Below are 12861 nucleotides of genomic sequence, written 5' to 3'. Positions count from 1 at the left end.
GACAGTATAACCGCACCTAAAGCGAGCCCTCTCAGCGCTTCGTGTTTCTGGCCGTCCGTTTACGCAATCTGGACATTTTTTGTCGCCGGATCTCCTGTTTAAAGCCATCTGTCCCGCATTTGGTAAAAACTGGGACGGCTGTCCTATGGGCTGCTGCTCCGCAAGCCGAAACGATGCCCTCTGATTAACTGGGCCGATTAGGCGATTTGCGAGTTTCCAGCCCACTTAACTAACCGAGCACGTACGGTCTAGAGCGACAGATCGGTTTGCACCCGATACCGAGGACCGGATCGGTGACAGAGGGGGGATCGAGGCGATCGCGATGCGGCCTGCGTGGGTGGTGCGAGGGGATCCAATCGACGCACGCGTGATTGATTTTCCTTGGGGATAAGGCCGACCCGCGCGAGGGGATCTCGTGGCGCATGATGCCGGTGACGCTTCATCTGATATGGAAACTGCTCCGCTGACACTTGAAAGATGCAATCACACTTCAGTTTTGGAGCGCGCATTCATGGCGGCTGCCTATCCTTTCCGATGCCGAGGAGTACATGTACGTGTATATATCCCTCCTTTCCTGTCACTCTTCGCCCACCCTTTCCACTCCAGAGCAGCACAACATCTTTCAGCAAGCCGAGGCAGGCCACGGCGACTGATCCCCGTCGAGTGCACGGCCGTCTCAGTCGCCGGGCATGCGGGTCAGGGCCGTCAGGCATGCCGCGACACTTGGATTTCGTGGGAGCAGCGAAGCAGCCCTATTGTTGTTCGGTGAAGCAGATGGCTGAATCTCATCTGCCGGGTTGAAAGAGGAGATGAATCATCAGTTCTTGGAAGCGTTAACGGCAACTGATGACCTGCAGCTGCTTGACTTCATGCACCTGAATAAGTAACTTCTGCCGGTCCTTCTCTTACAGTAGCAGCTATGGTTCACGGTTGTATTGCCCACTATATTTATTTTTTCTTTCCCCTATGATTCCCTCTTCCACTCAACAAATCTTTTGTGCTAATGTAATTTCCAAACTCAGTTTGTACAGGGCTTTGTCAATCCTGGATCTGGTCAACTATTTAATTCAGACAGATCATGGAGGCTGGTTCTCATATTTTGCTTGGTGAATTCTTCAATGCACAATTTGCCATGGCTGCTGATCAGGTAATTAGTTCACTCGCAGGACTGCCCACGTTATCTCTTCACGCAAATATAATCCAACATAGTCTATTTCCGTCACAAGCTTCATCCAAATGCTAACTGAACTTCAACATAAACCAGTTGCTTGTTTTGCTGTCTAAAGTTATTTCAGACTTAGAACATTTTGCTGTTTAGAGGTAGCTTTTCTGTAAAAAAGTTGTCGTGCTGCTATAATACTAACATGTCACAAATTGTCACGAGATGTTTAGATAAATCTGATTGAGTTAACAAGTTTATCATGATGTAATATATGCACTGTGATACATTCTGCTATACTGGTTCGTTGCTTGATTTGTCAATGTCATTTCATATTCTGAGGAAGTCTCATTCTTTGAGGGAGAACCTGATTGATGGTGAACCTAGGGACTTGGAAGTTTGCTTTGCCCATTCGTTGAGATTTAACGTATGAATAAGACCAACTTATTTTACAACAACACATGACCACTTCTCAAGAGAAGGCAAACTACCTACATACAACAATTATAATCTCACTGTTATGGCTGTCTCTTTTATTTAATTTAAATAATTGGCATTACTAGCATATTTACCAATTTGTAAAACAGAATAATCATTTCTTTAGTTGTTCATCTTTTTTATTAAACTGTTAGTATATATGTAATGCTCACTCTGCTCTTGTAGGCTCCTTGAGTCATTTCAGTCCTACAATGTTCAAAAAATATGTGTAAAACAGATTGATGGCTTAAGTAGACCTCAAGTTCAAGGAAGCTATCCGTGTATATTTAGAATTCCATCCATGCATACATAAGAATAGCTATGTATTGAACCATCTACGATATTCATAATCCGTGTCCTAAGACAACAAGCTATCCATGATTATCAAAGCTTGCATTGTGTTGCAGGTCTTATTTTTAAATGGATGTTCCTACGAATATGCCCCTTGTTATACAAGCTGCGCACATAAAGTATTTATTTATTTATTATTTGATATGTTCACTTCTTAAAAGTATGTGAAATTCATGTTTCATATACTTATCTACTGCTAAAAGACAACTATTGCTACAATAGCACAACAATTTTCCGCTCTTCCAATGATGGTTATCTATGTAACTAAATCTTTACTACTATTTGTGCATGATTATCCCATGTCTGTTCTTCTAATAGCTTAATGTCATTCCCTTCGATACACCACTGCCACCATGGCCAAATCACCAAAAGGAGGTGGAATAGGAAAAAAACATCACAAATTAAATGCATGTAGATAGGCTAATGGAGTAATCTATTTATATTAAAATACACTAATGTGGAATCAGAGAGGAAGAGAATATTATTATTGTTGTTGTTTTGTGAGAGCACAACAAGGAGTTTAGAACTCTTCTTTACTCCACCATAATAATCTATTTTCCAAATTATAATAATCACTTCAGCAAGGGAAAGTGGAGCAGAATTTTGCCATTGTCCAAGGATGCGATCAATGCAGGCGACGATGGACAACGTCCATTATTTGATGACTATAAAACTAGCAATGATGAATTAACAAGAAAATCATTTTAATAAACAAAATATATGGATTAACAACAAATGTATATTCCACTTAAAGTCAATTTAACTTGAAAATAAATGTATCCACATATTACGTTTAATCTCTAATATTTGCCATCAAAATAGACGGGCGCGGCAACGCGCGCCGTTAATGATCTAGTTGACGTTAAGATCACACACCGGGAGTGCTCCATGCGGCGGCGGCGAGCGCCTGAGCCGATGTCTCGGTCGCACTTCCATCAGGAAAACGTCAACATCTCCTCCACTCCGTGAACAAAAGAAACCTAACTGTCACTCGGCTCGGCCCAATTTCGGATAATACGGCCCAATTTCGGATATCTATCTTCTCTCCTAAACCATAGACTCGGTTCATGATGTCAAACTGTCAATTTACGGTTGATTTTTCTTTTAGGGATTTTTGGGTTGATTTGTCGTGTGTCTGAGATGTCTTGTATTTTATTTTTGAGAAAGTGTTAGGGTTTCTATTCATCAAATCACTAAATAATACAAAATCTTTGACCTGTACAAGCAGACCCTAACACATGTGTATAGAACCAGAAAAACAAAAAGCACTCTAAAACAACTAATAAAACACGAAGATCTCCGGAGCTCTCTATCATCATTCCTAAATTTTATGGAAGACCCCTGCAACACAACAATATTCAACCAGGCACAAGCAGGTTATCATCTTCAACCACGGCATAATCGGTGCCACGCTGCCCGCTTTCTTCGCATCGGCGCTGAAAGGACAAGTACACACATGTGGATCCAACGCGCCTGCACCAGCCTTCAACATCTATGGCTTTGAGTACCGCTATATGTCACTATTAGGGAAAACCCTAGTAGTAGCGCGGGTTTAATGCCTACTAGTAGCGCGGGACACCGCGCTACTAGTAAGGCGCTACAGCTATTACTTAGCAGTAGCGCGCTCGACACACGCTACTGCTGAGACATATAGCCGCAGCGTGTGTTCACTCCCGCGCTACTGCTAATCTAGATAGTAGCAGCGTGTTTACACTCCATCGCTACTAGTACTCTTTTATTTTATTTTTTATTTTTTAGTGTATTTATACGCTGTTATATAAATTTTGGTACAATACCAGTTATGAGGTTTATATCATTATGTTCATAACAGTGTGTCAAATGAAGGTGGATTAAGTTTAAGTGGAGGCAACATGTGGTGCATGTCAAAAGTATACTCTTAATCCAAACTTGATCTAGTTTGGACTAGTAGTACTTTCGATGTGCACCACATGTTGCCTCCACTTGAATCTAATCCGCCAACACAAACTATTTAATCATCATCATAGTCATTACCACTAGCAGTAGCTATTTAATCATCATAGATAGTTATAGTGTAGCACATCATCATCTTTAAACTCATTTTAGCTAGCTAATCACCACCGACACTAGCTGTGGTAGCTATCTAATCACCACCAACACTAGCTAATAAAAATCACCATAGTCATTACCACCAACACTAGCTATTTAATCATCATAGTCATAGTGTAGCACATCATCATCTTCAAACTCATTTCTAGCTAGCTAATCACTCCTGCTGCTCTCTCTCTCTCAGGTAAAATAGCATAAAACATGTGTAGCACTCCTGCTTCATCATGTTGGAGCATGTAGATGAACCTGTTGTTGGGGAACGTAGTAATTTCAAAAAAAATCCTACGCACACGCAAGATCATGGTGATGCATAGCAACGAGCGGGGAGAGTGAGTCCACGTACCCTCGTAGACCGAAAGCGGAAGTGTTAGCACAACGCGGTTGATGTAGTCGTACGTCTTCACGATCCGACCGATTCAAGTACCGAACGTACGTCACCTCCGAGTTCAGCACACGTTCAGCTCGATGACGTCCCGCGAACTCTGATTCAGCAGAGCTTCATGGGAGAGTTTCGTCAGCACAACGGCCTGATGATGGTGATGATGTTGCTACCGATGCAGGGCTTCGCCTAAGCACCACTACGATATGACCGAGGTGGAATATGGTGGAGGGGGGCACCGCACACGGCTGGGAGAGATCAACACATCAACTTGTGTGTCATGGGGTGCCCCTAGCCTCACTATATAAAGGAGGAGAGGAGGGGAGGGGCCGACCCTCTCTATGGCGCGCCCTGGGGAGTCCTACTCCCACCGGGAGTAGGATTCCCCCCTTCCATGTAGTAGGAGTAGGAGTCAAGCAAAGGGAAAAGAGAAGAGAAGGAAGGAGGGGGCGCAGCCCCTCCCCCTAGTCCAATTTGGACTAGGCATTGGGGGGGGGGCTGCCTCTCTCTCTTTCCCTTAAAGCCCAATAAGGCCCATATACTCCCCGGCGAATTCCTGTAACTCTCCGGTACTCCGATAAATACCCGAATCACTCGGAACCTTTCTGATGTCCAAATATAGTCGTCCAATATATCGATCTTTACGGCTGGACCATTTCGAGACTCCTCATCATGTCCCCGATCTCATCCGGTACTCCAAACTACCTTCGGTACATCAAAACACATAACTCATAATATAAATCGTCACCGAACGTTAAGCGTACGGACCCTACAGGTTCGAGAACTATGTAGACATGACCGAGACATGTCTCCGGTCAATAACCAATAGAGGAACCTGGATGCTCATATTGGCTCCCACATATTCTACGAAGATCTTTATTGGTCAAACCGCATAACAACATACGTTGTTCCCTTTGTCATCGGTATGTTACTTGCCTGAGATTTGATCGTCGGTATCTCAATACCTAGCTCAATCTCGTTACCGGCAAGTCTCTTTACTCGTTCCGTAATACATCATCCCGCAACTAACTCATTAGTCATGTTGCTTGCAAGGCGTATAGTGATGTGCATTACCGAGAGGGCCCAGAGATACCTCTCCGACAATCGGAGTGACAAATCCTAATCTCGAAATATGCCAACTCAACAAGTACCTTTGGAGACACCTGTAGAGCACATTTATAATCACCCAGTTACGTTGTGATGTTTGGTAGCACACAAAGTGTTCCTCTGGTAAACGGGAGTTGCATGATCTCATAGTCATAGGAACATGTATAAGTCATGAAGAAAGCAATAGCAACATACTAAACGATCAAGTGCTAAGCTAACGGAATGGGTCAAGTCAATCACATCATTCTCTAATGATGTGTTTTTTAGTCCCGTTAATCAAATGACAACTCATGTCTATGACTAGGAAAATTAACCATCTTTGATTTAACGAGCTAGTCAAGTAGAGGCATACTAGTGACACTTTGTTTGTCTATATATTCACACATGTACTAAGTTTCCAGTTAACACAATTCTAACATGAATAACAAACATTTGTCATGAAATAAGGAAATAAATAAATAATAACTTTATTATTGTCTCTAGGGCATATTTCATTCAGTCTCCCACTTGCACTAGAGTCAATAATCTAGTTCACGTCACCATGTGATTTAACACTAATATTCACATCTGTATGTGATTAACGCCCATAGTTCACATCGTCATGTGACCAACACCCAAAGGGTTTACTAGAGTGAATAATCTTACTACTAGGAAAAGGCCTACTAGTGGTGCACCAGTTTTGCCTACTAATGGCGCATTACTGGTGCGCCACTAGTACCACGCCACTAGTATTTTTACTAATGGCACGCCACTGGTGCGCCGTTAGTATACCAAATATTGCGCAATTAGTATGCCTAGAGGTGCGCCATTACTATCTCACTTAGTAATGGCGCACCACATAGGAGTGCGCCATTAGTAACAAATTTTTTTATTTTTTTATTTTTGTTTATTTCTTAATCTTGGGTCACTATGGCTTAATCTCGGGTCAAATCACACTCCGTGGTCAAACTTCCCGAAAGGTCACCCATGCTCACACTACTCCAGGCCAAGCACGCTTAACTTTGGAGTTCTATCCAACCCCAACACCAGCTCACTTCACAGGCACTTGTTGATATATCTAGCATATCAATCCTATTAAACCTTGTTGATGTTTAGGACTTTGTTCATGTTCATGAGTGTGATGAAATTTTAAAAAATTATTTCAAACTTCCGTTCATATTACGTATCATATTTTGAAAAAAAATTCCCGAAAAAAATTGGAACTATTTTTTTTTCTGTTACTAGGGGCGCACCTAGCAAACGGTGCGCCACTAGTAAGTTTGAAATTTTTTGAATTTTTTTGCCTCCAAATCTTAAAAGGCCCGTAACTTTTTTCTATTAGGTTTTTGAGGATTTTGAAAATGTTTAATGGGGTTCCCCCCGTTAAATTCGGATGTAACTTTTCGAGTAGATGATTTTTCACATAAAAAACTTTTTCATCCGAGTTAGTATGCAAAAGTTATGCCTATTTTACTAAATTCCAAAGAGATTTTGCAAATAAAGTCGAAATTCATATTTGTAAATTTTACCAACAACTAGACCACATATCACATGGGAAACTTATTTTCTTTTATTTTTTTGACATTTTCATCATTTTATTTTATTTCTTTTAAACTGAAAAGACGGTCGCGGGGGGGGGGGGGGGGGGGTGCATTCGGAGGAATTTTTGGGCCAAGTTAGTAATGGCACACCACTCCATTACTAGTTCAACTAGTAATGGCGCACCACTCCCACGGTGCGCCATTACTACTTTTGAAAAAAAATAAAAAAAAAATAAAAAAAAATGAATTTTTTACTAGTGGCGCACCGTGGATGTGGTGCGCCATTACTAGTTTAACTAGTAATGGCGCACTATCCCCTGGTGCACCATTACTAGTTTTGAAAAAAAAATTGAAACAAAATTTGAATTTGTTACTAATGGCGCACCGTGGATGTGGTGCGACATTACTAGTTTAACTAGTTTAACTAGTAATGGCGCACTATCCCCTGGTGCGCCATTACTAGTTTTGAAAAAAAAATGTTACTAATGGCGCACCGTGGATGTGGTGCACCATTAGTATTTGGACACTAATGGCACACCAACACATGGTGCGCCATTAGTATATAGTAGTGGCGCACCACATGTCTGGTGCGCCATTAGTGTCCATTTCATCTATAGCCCTTTTCCTAGTAGTGTCTAGTTCACATCGATATGTGATTAACACCCAAAGAGTACTAAGGTGTGATTATGTTTTGCTCGTGAGAGATGTTTAGTCAACGGGTCTATCACATTCAGAGCCGTATGTGTTTTGCAAAATATTCTATGTCTACAATGTTCTGCTCGGAGCTACTCTAACTAATTGCTCCCACTTTCAATATGTATCCAGATTGAGACTTAGAGTCATCTGGATCGGTGTAAAAGCTTGCACCGATGTAACTCTTTACGACGGGCTCTTTTATCACCTCCATAATCAAGAAATATTTCCTTAGTCCCTACTAAGGATATTCTTGACTGTTGTCCAGTGGTCTACTCTTAGATCAAAATTGTACTCCCTTGCCAAACTCAGAACAAGGTATACAATATGTCTGGTACACAGCATAGCATACTTTATAGAACCTATGACTGAGGCATAGAGAATGACTTTTCATTCTCTTTCTATTTTCTGCCATAGTCGGGTTTTGAGTCTTACTCAACTTCACACCTTGCAACACAGGCAAGAACTCCTTCTTTGATGGTTCCATTTTGAATTACTTCAAAATCTTATCAAGGTATGTACTCATTGAAAAATCTTATCAAGCATCTTGATCTATCTCTATAGATCTTGATGCTCAATGTGTAAGCAGCTTCAGGTCTTTCTTTGAAAAACTCGTACTCGTAAATACAGGCTTCTCCAAAAGTCTGTATAAAATCATATGCTTTGATCAACTCATCAAAGCGTATATTCCAACTCCGAGATGCTTGCACCAGTCCATAGATGGATCACTGGAGCTTGCACATTTTGTTAGCACCTTTAGGATTGACAAAACCTTCTGATTGCATCATATACAACTCTTCTTTAATAAATCCATTAAGGAATGCAGTTTTGACATCCATTTTGCCAGATTTCATAAAATTTGGCAATTGCTAACATGATTCGGACAGACTTAAGCATCGATACGAGTGAGAAAATCTCATCGTATTCAACACCTTGAACTTGTCGAAAAACCTTTTGCGACAAGTCGAGCTTTGTAGATAGTAACACTACTATCAGTGTTTGTCTTCCTCTTGAAGATCCATTTATTTTCTATGGCTTGCCGATCATCGGGCAAGTGCACCAAAGTCTACACTTTGTTCTTACACATGGATCCCATCTCAGATTTCATGGCTTTCAAGCCATTTCGTGGAATCTGGGCTCGTCATCGCTTCCTCATAGTTCGTAGGTTCGCCATGGTCAAGTAACATGACCTCCAAAATAGGATTACCGTACCACTCTGGTGTGGATCTTACTCTGGTTGACCTACGAGGTTTGGTGGTAACTTAATCTGAAGTTTCAGGATCATCATCATTAGCTTCCTCACTAATTGGTGTAGGAATCACTGGAACTGATTTCTGTGATTAACTACTTTCCAATTCGGGAGAAGGTACAATTACCTTATCAAGCTCTACTTTCCTCCCACTCACTTCTTTCGAGAGAAACTCCTTCTCTAGAAAGGATCCATCTTAGCAACAAATATCTTGCCTTTGGATCTGTGATAGAAGCTGTACCCAATAGTTTCCTTTGGGTATTCTATGAAGACACACTTCTCCGATTTGGGTTCGAGCTTATCAGGCTGAAACTTTTTCACATAAGCATCGCAGCCCCAAACTTTAAGAAACGTCAACTTTGGTTTCTTGCCAGACCATAGTTCATAAGGCGTCGTCTCAACGGATTTTGATGGTGCCCTATTTAAAGTGAATGCAGCTGTCTCTAATGCATAACCCCAAAATGATAGTGGTAAATCGATAAGATACATCATAGATCGCACCATATCCAATAAAGTATGGTTACGACGTTCGGACACACCATTATGCTGTGATGTTCCAGGTGGCGTGAGCTGTGAAACTATTCCACATTGTTTCAAATGATGACCAAACTTGTAACTCAAATATTCTCCTCCACGATCAGATCGTAGAAACTTTATTTTCTTGTTATGATGATTTTCCACTTCACTCTGAAAGTCTTTGAACTTTTCAAGTGTTTCAGACTTGTGTTTCATTAAGTAGATATACTCATATCTGCTCAAATCATCAGTGAAGGTCAGAAAATAACGATACCCGCCACGATCATCAACACTCATTGGACCGCATACATCAGTATGTAGTATTTCCGGAGAACGGAGTTTTAGTCATCTTGCCCATAAGGCACAGTTCACAAGCATCAAATGATTCATAATCAAGTGATTCCAAAAGTCCATCTTTATGGAGTTTCTTCATGCGCTTTACACCGATATGACCCAAACAACGGTGCCACAAATATGTTGCACTATCATTATCAACTTTGCATCTTTTGGCATCAATATTATGAATATGTGTATCACTATGATCAAGATTCAATCAACCATCAACATTGGGTGTATGACCATATAAGGTTTTATTCATGTAAACAGAATAACAATTTATTCTCTATCTTAGATGAATAATCGTATTGCAATAAACATGATCTAATCATATTTATGCTCAACGCAAACACCAAATAACATTTTTTTAGGTTCAACACTAATCTCGAAAATATAGGGAGTGTGCGATGATGATCATATCAATCTTGGAACCACTTCCCACACACATCGTCACTTCACCCTCAACTAGTCTTTGTTTATTCTGTAACTCATGCTTCGAGTTACTAATCTTAGCAACCGAACAAGTATCAAATACCCAGGGGTTACTATAAACACTAGTAAGGTACATATCAATAACATGTATATCAAATATACCCTTGTTCATTTTGCCATCCTTCTTATCTACCAAATATTCAAGGTATTTCTGCTTCTAGTGACCATTTCCTTTGCAGTAGAAGCACTCAGTTTCAGGCTTTAGTCTAGCTTTGGGCTTCTTCACGGAAGTGACAACTTGCTTGCCATTCTACATGAAGTTCCCTTTCTTTCCCTTTGCCCTTTTCTTGAAACTAGTGGTCTTATTAATCATCAACACTTGATGATCTTTCTTGAGTTCTACCTTCATCGATTTCATCATCATGAAAAGCTTGGGAATCGTTTTTGTCATCCCTTGCATACTATAGTTCATCATGAAGTTCTACTAACTTGGTGATGGTGACTAGAGAACTCTGCCAATCACTATCTTATCTGGAAGATTAACTCCCACTTGATTCAAGCGATTGTAGTACCCAGACAATATGAGCACATGCTCACTGCTTGAGCTATTCTCCTCCACCTTTTAGCTATAGAACTTGTTGAAGACTTCATGTCTCTCAACTCACGTATTTGCTTGAAATATTAACTTCAACTCCTGGAACATCTCATATGGTCCATGACGTTCAAAACATCTTTGAAATCCCGATTCTAAGATGTTAAGCATGGTGCACTAAACTTATCAAGTAGTCATTATATTGAGCTAGCCAAACGTTCATAACGTCTGCATCTGCTCCTGCAATAGGTCTGTCACCTAGCGGTGAATCAAGGACATAATTCTTCTGTGCAGCAATGAGGATAAACCTCAGATCATGGACCCAGTCCGGATCATTGCTACTATTATTTTTCAACTTAGTTTTCTCTAGGAACACATATAAAACATAGGGAAGCAACAACGCGAGCTATTGATCTACACCATTATTTGCAAAATACTTTCAGGACTAAGTTGATGATAAATTAAAGTTCAATTAATCATATTACTTAAGAACTCCCACTTAGATAGACATCCCTCTAATCATCTAAGTGATCACGTGATCCAAATCAACTAAACCATGTCCGATCATCATGTGAGATGGAGTAGTTTTCAATGGTGAACATCACTATGTTGACCATATCTACTATATGATTCACGCTCGACCTTACGGTCTCCAGTGTTCCAAGGCCATATCTGCATATGCTAGGCTCGTCAAGTTTAACCCGGGTATTTCTGCGTGTGCAAAACTGGCTTGCACCCGTTGTAGGTGAACGTTGAGCTTATCACACCCGATCATCACGTGGTGTCTCTTTATGCTAGATGGAGTAGTAAAGCAATTATTTGGCGCTTGCAAAAACATATTATTTAGCATATAAGTTGTTGTATGAGATGACAAAGGGAAAAACATGATCATCTCATACAACAACTTATATCTCATCACGTCTTGACCATATCACATCACAACATGCCCTACAAAAACAAGTTAGACGTCCTCTACTTTGTTGTTGCAACTTTTACGTGGCTGCTATGGGCTGAGCAAGAACCGTTCTTACCTACGCATCAAAACCACAACTATATTTCGTCAAGTTAGTGCTGTTTTAATCTTCTTAAGGACCGGGCGTAGCCACACTCGGTTCAACTAATGTTGGAGAAACTGACACCCGCCAGCCACCTGTGTGCAAAGCACGTCGGTAGAACCAGTCTCGCATAAGCGTACGCGTAATGCCGGTCTGGGCCGCTTCATCCAACAATACCGCCGAACCAAAATATGACATGCTGGTAAGCAGTATGACTTGTATCGCCCACAACTCATTTGTGTTCTACTCATGCATATAACATCTATGCATAAACCTGGCTTGGATGCCACCGTTGGGGAACGTAGCAATTTCAAAAAAATTCCTACGCACACGCAAGATCATGGTGATGCATAGCAATGAGTGGGAAGAGTGAGTCCACGTACCCTCGTAGACCGAAAGCGGAAGCGTTAGCACAACACGGTTGATGTAGTCGTATGTCTTCACAATCCGACCGATCCATGTACCGAACGTACGGCACCTTCGAGTTCAGCGCACGTTCAGCTCGATGACGTCCCGCGAACTCCGATCCAGCAGAGCTTCATAGGAGAGTTTCGTCAGCATGACGGCGTGATGACGGTGATGATGTTGCTACCGACGTAGGGCTTCGCCTAAGCACCGCTACGATATGATCGAGGTGGAATATGGTGGAGGGGGGCACCCCACACGGCTGGGAGAGATAAGCAGATCAACTTGTGTGTCATGGGGTGCCCCTAGCCTCAGTATGTAAAGGAGGAGAGGAGGGAAGGGGCCGGCCCTCTCTATGGTGCGCCCTGGGGAATCCTACTCCCACCGGGAGTAGGATTCCCCCCCCTTCCATGTAGTAGGAGTAGGAGTCAAGGAAAGGGAAAAGAGAAGAGAAGGAAGGAGGGCGCGCAGCCCCTCCCCCTAGTCCAATTCGGACTAGGCA

The 12861-nt window shown here is 41.6% G+C and overlaps 1 long non-coding RNA gene across 1 annotated transcript; it reads left to right on the top strand.

Moving 5' to 3' along the window:
- Positions 1 to 293: 293 nt before the first annotated feature.
- Positions 294 to 1487, top strand: LOC123117620 (uncharacterized). The gene is made up of 2 exons (XR_006457441.1): positions 294 to 883; positions 1023 to 1487. It is a non-coding gene; the product is annotated as an uncharacterized lncRNA (long non-coding RNA).
- Positions 1488 to 12861: the final 11374 nt, after the last annotated feature.

The sequence above is a fragment of the Triticum aestivum genome, chromosome 5B, assembly GCF_018294505.1.
Source record: "Triticum aestivum cultivar Chinese Spring chromosome 5B, IWGSC CS RefSeq v2.1, whole genome shotgun sequence".
NCBI classification, from domain to species: domain Eukaryota; kingdom Viridiplantae; phylum Streptophyta; class Magnoliopsida; order Poales; family Poaceae; genus Triticum; species Triticum aestivum.
The sequence above is the reverse complement of the archived record's forward strand: the minus strand, read 5'-3'. Positions and strand labels throughout refer to the sequence as shown.